Genomic DNA, 9,053 nt, shown 5'->3' with positions numbered 1-9,053 from the left:
AAAGGAGAGAAATGCAGGAATGCAAGACCAAAGCTACACGTATCACTGGAAAGAACTAGAGGATCTGTGAAACTGCCCTTCCTTCCTTCGTTCCTCTCTCCTCTCTGCTCCTTCTTCTTTCCTTCCTTCCTCCCTAATCAGTTTTCATCCATATGTCTCTGAGAGGAAATCTTGGTCCAGTTAAGAGAAAGGAATTTATAGCAATGATTTCAATAGAAGTTGCTAGACCCAGGTAAGGCATCTGAATTGCACCCTAAATTCGCTCATCATATACTTACCCAGCTTATTAGAGCAACTGACACCCATTACATTTTTGATGAATGGTCAAAAACTGTATATAAAGAATAATCTTGCATTTGTGCTAAAAAGTCACCAGTAGGAAAACATACAACTAAAATGTTAATTTTTTTACCATGTAAAAAAGTATGTAGTAAGATTTAGCAGATCTGCATACACTAGGCTATTCAGTATAACTCAATGCTTCTTATATGAATATTATACATGCTCCTTGTATCCACAATTTCAACTTAAAGAAATGTAAAGATTTCATAAGCTGAGAATGTCTCTCTTTACTAACCATAAGAAGATATTCAGAGCTGAGGACAATCGCACAAATTTTCAAGTTACCAGATTGTTTGGGTCAGTGTCAAATATTAAGCTTGTACAGACAGAGAGCTGTAATCCACACACTGGTGCGTTATTAGCTTTCTGGAAAGTAATTACTGGCACTGGGAGTGAAGAGGAAAAAAAGCAGTAATGTGGAATGGCCCCTTATTCAGGAAACTTTGAAAATGTGCAGCCATAATAGCTGTGGTGAAGTTCCTTTAAATGAGACCTTGGTATGCTGTGGAATAAAGTCAAAATAGGAGATTGTGGCATTCCAAGTCATACTGAATAAATGCATACATTGGGCCAAACTGTGGTCTTATGCACAAGGGAACATTTTTCCCCCTTTTTCAATAAAAAAAGGAACCGAGAACACTGTAAGATACAGGGCACAAATGTGTAATTATTCTTGGCTAACATGGTAGCTGTTGATCATTTAATGAAACCATAATTACCATATAATGGCAGGGTATTTATATGACAGATTACTACATTATTACAGGGTAAGTGCATGATTATTTCTGTCCTCAAAATCAGAATAAAAAACACATGGAAGGGGAAAAACAAGTTGAAAAAGGAAAGGGGAAAAAATCTGAATTTCCCAATGCTACTCCCATTTTGTTAATCCATCCCCACCTCAATCATACAGTGATGTCAATGGCTGCTGGCATTCACGATGAAGCCAAAACTCTGCAGGGAATCCATGCCACAGTACAACAGATCATAAGGCTCTTCGCCAAATGGCTACAGCTCCGGGCTCCATTGTCCTTATAGTTCAGCTGATTCAATAGCAGCTCGGTCACTAGTCCCTTGTCCTTAGAAGACACAATTCTGCTTGCTTAGACCGACAGTATGTATGATGGATGTAAAACTCTGCTCTGAGAGGTACTTAATTCCCAAATCTATACCTTTAATAGAGAACCTTGTTGACTGGTGTGCATTTCAAAGTAATTATGAGTTTGTACTGGGTAGAGATGTCGAACCCAGCAGGGACATCTATGGACTGAATACTTTTCAGTGCTGTTTGATTTGAGTGGACACTGCAAGTGTTCACTACCTTGTGGAACTTTACACATTTAGTAAAGATTGAATTTCAGTGGGAGAAAATACCTAGATGACTCATTGTATGGGGGAAAGTACATTGAGAAGTCACGACTGTACAAAGTTACAGCGAAAGCTTCCCAGGCCAAATGCAGTCCACTTAGAGCTTTATCAACAGGACAGCAACTTTCCATGTAGGAGGCAGCATTGAATTGTGAACCCAGCTGACTCACTGATTACCCAAGATTCATGTGGATGTTCGGAGAGCCACATAATCATCCGCTCCACCTGAAGTCTGCCTCTGCATCTTCCCCCGGCCACTTCAGCTATGTGGGAGAATGAGGCCAACGGGCACCGTTTCCAAGTGCTCGCTGAGCCAGTATTGTAAGTTGCAAGTTATTATAAGTACATATTGGCTCTGAATAACAACTTCTGAATTTGGTGGGATTAACTCTGTTTTTCCTAGATTTTTATCCAAGAAAAAGCATTGTCGAAGCTATGTTCAGGTTTTAGTCCTTATTCTCTCTTGATTCTTCTTGAATTTCCTTGCAGGGAGGGGGAAATAGACTCAGGTAAAAGACACAAATGGTTGCATTTGCTCAGGATTTATCCTGCCTGTCTGTATATGTCTGTGTGAGAAATGTAGGTTGCAGGAGGGAAGAATTTGAAGGAGGCACTGAGAAATCAGCCTGTATATATTCACTGAGAAGGCTAGCTGTAATTGCAGTACCCTTATAAATAGCTCCCTTAATAAACTGGTTATTACTCTGAATGCTCAATGATTGCTCATAATTTACTGCTGCTAGGTTATTTCTCTTTATGGAGACAAAACCTCTGGTCCTTAAAAGACCAGTGCACCCACCAGTGCTGGTGGGAATTCTGTTACGTCGGAGTCTAACCCTTCTCTCCCTGAAGTCAAAGAGAGCCAGCGCACATTCCCACAGACAGTAGCGTTCATTCATGAAAAGAAACAAACAGGAAGCTGACTGCGCACATTGCCTAAGAGTTTAAAGAAGTCCTTCCTCCTTTTCATTGATATACTTTATTCCACATTGTGTTTTCTGTGAACTTTTCTTTTTTTATTTTACATGCTTACTCTAGATGAAAATAAAGGAATTTATGGATTTTAATGAAGCTTTATGTGCTGCAAAATGAACTGAATCCTCTGCTTCTGGTATATTTTCATTGGAGGCTTCTTTTCTGATACAATATATCTGCCTCCACTATGTTTTTGGAATTACAATCTGTTATATTGTCTGAATGCCATCAAAATATCCTCCTATGGATAAAATGGAAAATAAAGTCCAGATTATGAGGCTCTTTAAACTCACAAGACTGAAATATTAGCGTTTTTGGCTAGATGTGTGTTCTTCCTAAAGCTTGTTCTTATGATGTTAATCTAGCTAGACTCTAAACTCTTTTTAATGTTTTGTAAATTAAGCGTATTTATAAAATCTTCCCGTAGAACGTGCTGATTCCTTTGGAAATTAGTAAAAGTGAAGACATTCAGCAGAGGAAGAAGAATAATCCTATTCTTTTTCTTTCAGGGATAATGTTGTTTGGTTTATCATTTCTGTTAGGAACGCAGTTTCTGAGTTTTATTAAATCTGCTTTCTTAAATACATGTTTTGATCACTCCACAGGAAATCAGGAGACATTTGCCCTCTCACCTGACCAGAAATAAAATACTCATTTTTTTAAAAAATCTTTGAGTTATCAAATGCTGTGCTACTCTGCAAATCCTCTAAAACCATTATAATGTTATTCTCAAGGACCAATCCTTCTAGAACAGTAAAAATTTCACTGACTTCGGTCAAACATGGTAGGACTCCAAGCAAGTCTCATGAGTAAGGGTTTTAAAGTTGAAAATAACTTGTAATTACTCTTTAAAAATATATTCTATTTTATTCTTGATAGTGACCCACAGCTATTGTCACCCATACTCTTGCTCTTTCATCCATTTCTGAGCAAAGGTCATATATTAGTAATTTTACTTTCAGATTCTCCTGGCAAAAATTCAGAGACTTGGGAAATTTTCTCTCAAGCTAAAATAAGTCAGCTGCCAGAGTTTCAAATTCTGGCAAAACAACTTCTCTAAGGTCTCGTAAAAATTCTGGGCTGTTATCTCCATATGCCTGATAGACATTTTTTGTGATCATAATTAAAACCGTCTGTCCTTTCCTTGTGACTTCAGGAGAATGGCAATGAGTCACAAGAGCTCTGAAATAACTTCAGCCTCTATTCTTCTAGCTATCAGCTCCAAATCACTTAATCTACTATATTTCATCCACAGAAATGTAGATCCAAGGCTCCGCCGCCTGCCTCTTAATGGAACTTCAGAACAAGTCACAGTAGCAGAAGGCTACATCACAGTTAGCATCAGGAGACAGAGAGAGTCCTGGCTTTGGAAAGAACCACAAAGAGATGTAAAAGAAGTCATTTCAACTGATACGAAAGATTATCCTCCTTAAAACGTCTTTCTTTTTTAACCTGTCTCACATAATATATTAGAACTTTCCAGTAACATGTTTTCAATGTTATGTGGGTAAAACATTTTTTGAAATACAAGAATATGTGAAAAACAAAATGCTGAATGCATGAAACACAAAAATGCTTCTGAAACCACTCTCAGAGTGTTATTATGGAAATATTTAAACTTCAAAATATAATTATAAGAATTACTTCACTATGATGCTGTCTTACTCCATACTATTTGTGGCTCTGCTCTTTTTTCCCTCACACCTTCATATCTATTCTCCAAATCTAGTTTACTTCCTGTCATTTTTGAGCTATATTTACTTTCAGGGCTTTTTTTGTCACTTAAAGAAAGCTTGCTGACCAAGTGGGCTACTTCTTCAGCTCCGAGAGCTCTGATCTCCTACCTCTTTGAAATAAGAATGAATTTCAGCAACAAATTATTATCTCATGTTAGAACAAGAGGTGCTGGAAACTCTGATCCTAACGACAGCCTTGATAAGCCAGTTGCATTTCTTTACATGATCTTTGAGAGTTCAGTTCCTCCCTCTTGGGTCAGTCAGTTCTGTACAACTAAGCAAATGTGTGCACACGCCCTGATCCCATCAGTCTCAAACTCAAAATAATATCATGGACAGTTTTGGCCCACAAGTGTGGGGAAAAAAGTTGAATGGCATGTGAGAAGGATAGCATAGGTCTGAAGCATCAATGCGCCAGCTGCCTCCTGAGATTTGATGACCTCGGCGCTTGCCAGAGTTCAGGAAACCAAGTATTTCTGAAGAGACGGATTTTAGGTAGTATCTCTGCTTACTTTCAAAAGGAGCTGGGCACTTAATACCCTTTGAGGACCTGGATCTAAGCCCTGCACAGGGTCAGGCTTTTTAAGTAGAATAAGGTTTCCTGATGAGAGGCAGGATCTCTGTCAGACAGTGTGCAGTGCAGCTCTAATAAAGCCAAACATATACGTACTATGAAACAAGTACTCTAAGAGGAACAAATGTATCCCGGGTATAATTCTCCTGAAATCAACACAAGAGATGAAATTAAAAGCAACTTTGACAGAGCAAAGCTTTTGTTTTTAATACATATATTTCTTCAGCATGTAGTAATTTTAACAGGTTTTCTTTTATCAAATTTATCTTGATTTCATGAAGACATGTACATCTACTAATACAAGCAGGCTTATCAGTTCAATTTTCTATTGGATGTTCTTTTTGTTAGTTTTCTTTATTTTCTTTTTAAAGTGTCCTGCTTTATCATTCAGAAGGTTTGCACTGTATTCCTGTACATATTTGGTTTGGTGCCCAGAAATGTATTATTTTAACAGGGCTAGTTCATTAAAAGTTATTACCTTACAGGGGTTCTACCACGCATACATAATTATACGTATGCCCTTCTACAATGAACATTGAGGTAAAGTTGCCATTAAAAATTTTGCTTTTTAGCATTTATTGTCTCTGCCATTTCAAGTCACATTGATTTGACTAATGCTGGCACCTAACTTCCTAACTTCAATTATTTTTTGTAGAAGAAAGTATTAAGCTGTCAAAATGTAGTTTTCATTCTTTCTTCAATAATATTTGTCCTTCAGAAACTATTGATAGTATGAATCATCAGGCCTCTGTCCTGCCTTTGTGCTGCCCCAGGAAGGACGGAGGCGCAGCTGCTAGCGTACACGCTGTACCTGCAGCCTGCAAAGCTGCCCCAGCCAAATCCAGCCAGGCACAGTTCAGTGACCTGCACAAGGAGCGACTGTGATGCTCTCTCAAAATCCATTTCACTTGCAGCATTTTTCAGTAATTCCATGTGGCTTTCTGAAGAGAGTTTTTGAGACTGACACCTCCAGATATACCTTACAGCTCTTGGCTTTGTTTTGTTTTGTTTTTTTTCAGACTTATAAACTGACAAGAATCTAGGTGAACCTGAGGAAAAGGGGGAAAAAAAAAAGATAATGAAAGCCAAAATAATGATATTTCCTTAGAACTGTATATTTTTATGAAGCTGCATCAGAAGGCCACATGAGGGTAAAAAAAAAATCTCTGTGCAACCTTTGCTGAGAGTTGGCATTAATAGACTAAGCATCAGTGTGGGCAGTGTAACAGAGCATTGTAGTAGTGCAGCTGGTCAGGAGCCAACATTTTCATGCTGACCTGAAAAGCATGTTATATGGTGGTGTGACTTTAAAATTACATAAATGTCTTCTGTACTGAGATACCTGATTTGCTCCCTGCAGCTAGGACAGAATGAGAAAACTCATCTATTATGCTTGAAGGAGACAAGGCATTTAAACTTTTTGCTGCTTCTTTCTCATCATTGCCCACCTGGAGTTTTGGAGGATAGGTTTGAGATGACTTAAACTAATCTACATCAGCTGACTGTATGTGTTTCAAGTCCTGTGTTGACTGGGTTTCACATCTTTTGTTTATCTTTTGTTACCATATATACCAACTGGGTTGGCATATGTGTTTTTTTGTCTCAGTGTTGGTGGAACATTCCAGGCACTTTTATTCTAGTGGGTCTGCAATTACAGAAGTTGTAAACCCTGAGCTGCAAAGACACTAGGGATGAATAAAAATAATAAAAAGAATGAACTGTTCAATGAAACTTAACATTGCTATACTTATACTTTAAAATTTAAATTGTTGTATACTATAATTTTTAATCAATGGGAAATGGACCCAGAGCGCAGGCAGCATTTTAGAGTTTGGGGGGGAAAAAAAAAAAACTCATGTCAATTATACAACATGGAATCACTTTGAGCTATTTATATACTCCCACATAGCTAATTCATGTTTGTGTATAGTATTTGCTCATTGACATTAAATTTTCTACTGTAATGTGATTACACAGTGATAAGTATTTGGGGCATGACAGCATGCATGAAATGGTAAAGCAAAGGAACTCTGTCACTCTGAACTCACGCAAAATATTCAGAATAGCACACAGTCATCCATTGGCCCTTTTTAAACTATTTCCTTTAAACGTTTGGAAAGCTAATAAAGCTTTTTTTTTTTTTAAAAAAAGAAGTTTTAAAGGAAAAAAAGAAATGTTGAAGATTCCTTTTCCTAGATGAGAGCAGCTAAATTTATTCTGCATTAGCAAATGCTGCAAGCCCTGCAAGTGTTCTGTGTGTGCATTACGCTAAAATGAAGGTACTCTTGATCAATGGCAGAATACTTCATTCTTTTGTCTTGGGAGAGAAAAGCAGAGAATGTGTGTTTTACAATTGCTACCCTTTGCATGAGACATCAGACCCGAGCAGCCTCATTCTGATGGCTATCTAGCAAAAGTGAGAGCTTGAGGCACTGCTCAAAGAGTGCAGGATATGTGATATCTTGCATGTTTTTGAGAGAGAGAGAATGTTAGGCAAACTGTGCTGTTACATGATATTGTACGATCATCCTGAAAGCTTAACTGCAACATCTGTTTACAAAGTCACTCCACTACTAGCGTATGAGATACTTCTCTGTAAGTGGTTTTATATATTGCATGAAAGTGACTATGCACAAATCCAGTACTTAAAGCCTCTTTTTCTCCACAAGACAATGCTGTATTGAATGTAATTGCACTGTATAGGGTTTACTTCCTCCAGCCTTGACTTCAACAGCCTGCTATCAAAAATGAATCTCTGTCAACTTCAATGAGACTCATTCCTGATAGTGTTGGCCCACTGACTTCAATGAAACGCTATTGAAAATTATTCTTATTTTAATAGACTCATTTTTAATAGCATTAGACCATTGATTCCACTATCATACTGTCAAGACCAAATATTCAAACAATTCATAAAGACAAAAACAAACCTCAACATACTTTGATGGAAACTTGCTGCTTGTGGTAGTAGCTTATTGACTTCAGACACACAGTGCTGAATATTAGCTCCAATGAAAAAGAAGTGTCTTGCAGACTTTTTGGTAGTATATTTTTAAAAATATTTTTTTGTAAAACCTAGAATGGTATTTTCAAGAAAAAAGAAGAGCAGCATTCTTCTACACACCCTAATAAGAAGACCTGTCTTTTTCTTTATGAAAAACCTGACATGGCATATTTGGAATGTTTATTTAGTTGTTTTTGTGCGTGTGTGTGACGCTTAGTTTTATTTTTCTGGAGAACCATCTAATTCTTCCAAGAAATTAAACTGACAGCATAAGAGAGAGTTGGAGGAAGACAAGCATGCTGGCTTGCTTGCTCCCTTGCAATAGACTAGAACTCAGTTACTACTCCAATTCATTTTTGAATAAGGGGTGTTGCAATTCTAACTGCTACTCTATAGCATAATGTTCTTCTTGCTCTTGGTTTCTCAGAGGGAAAGTGTAATCTCACCTTTTCCCTTCTTCTTCCATCCAGCTCTCAGGTTCGGTATCTGTTCAAGACATATACATGTTCTCTGTTATTTGCGTATTACAATTTGCTTTGTTTGAGCTCTTTCAGAGTGGGTCATTCATTTGGATTTTTGTTGTAACCACTGATTTAGCTTGAAATCTGTCCCTCTACATGCAAGACAATTTTGCCATTTTCCTTCAGAAGCCAGACAATTTATGGATGAGCTCAGACCAAATAAATCAGAACCGATGTATTTATAGGTCTAATATACCATATATATTAATATGTATTTTAATCACCATCACACTGTCATCCTGCAGAAATAATTAGCTCGAGCATGTCATATTCATCTGCTATTTGAGCAGATACTATTGCTGATACCCAGGCTAGGACACTTCAGAATAGCCAGTGTTTAGACTCAGTTGCTGCATACCACTTGTGCTATTAGTGACGAGGCCAGTCTTCTTCATTTCCTTGCACTAATTCACCTGAATGACTGTGTAACTGTAATTATCCTTAGTCTGAGCAATTTCTCCACAAGAGAACATTTACTGTAATTCTGAACAAAGAAATATAGATTCACACTCACATTAACTCTAGTACTTACT

This window comes from Dromaius novaehollandiae, chromosome 5, assembly GCF_036370855.1.
Source record: "Dromaius novaehollandiae isolate bDroNov1 chromosome 5, bDroNov1.hap1, whole genome shotgun sequence".
Taxonomy (NCBI): Eukaryota; Metazoa; Chordata; class Aves; order Casuariiformes; family Dromaiidae; genus Dromaius; species Dromaius novaehollandiae.
This window is presented reverse-complemented; position numbering follows the sequence as displayed.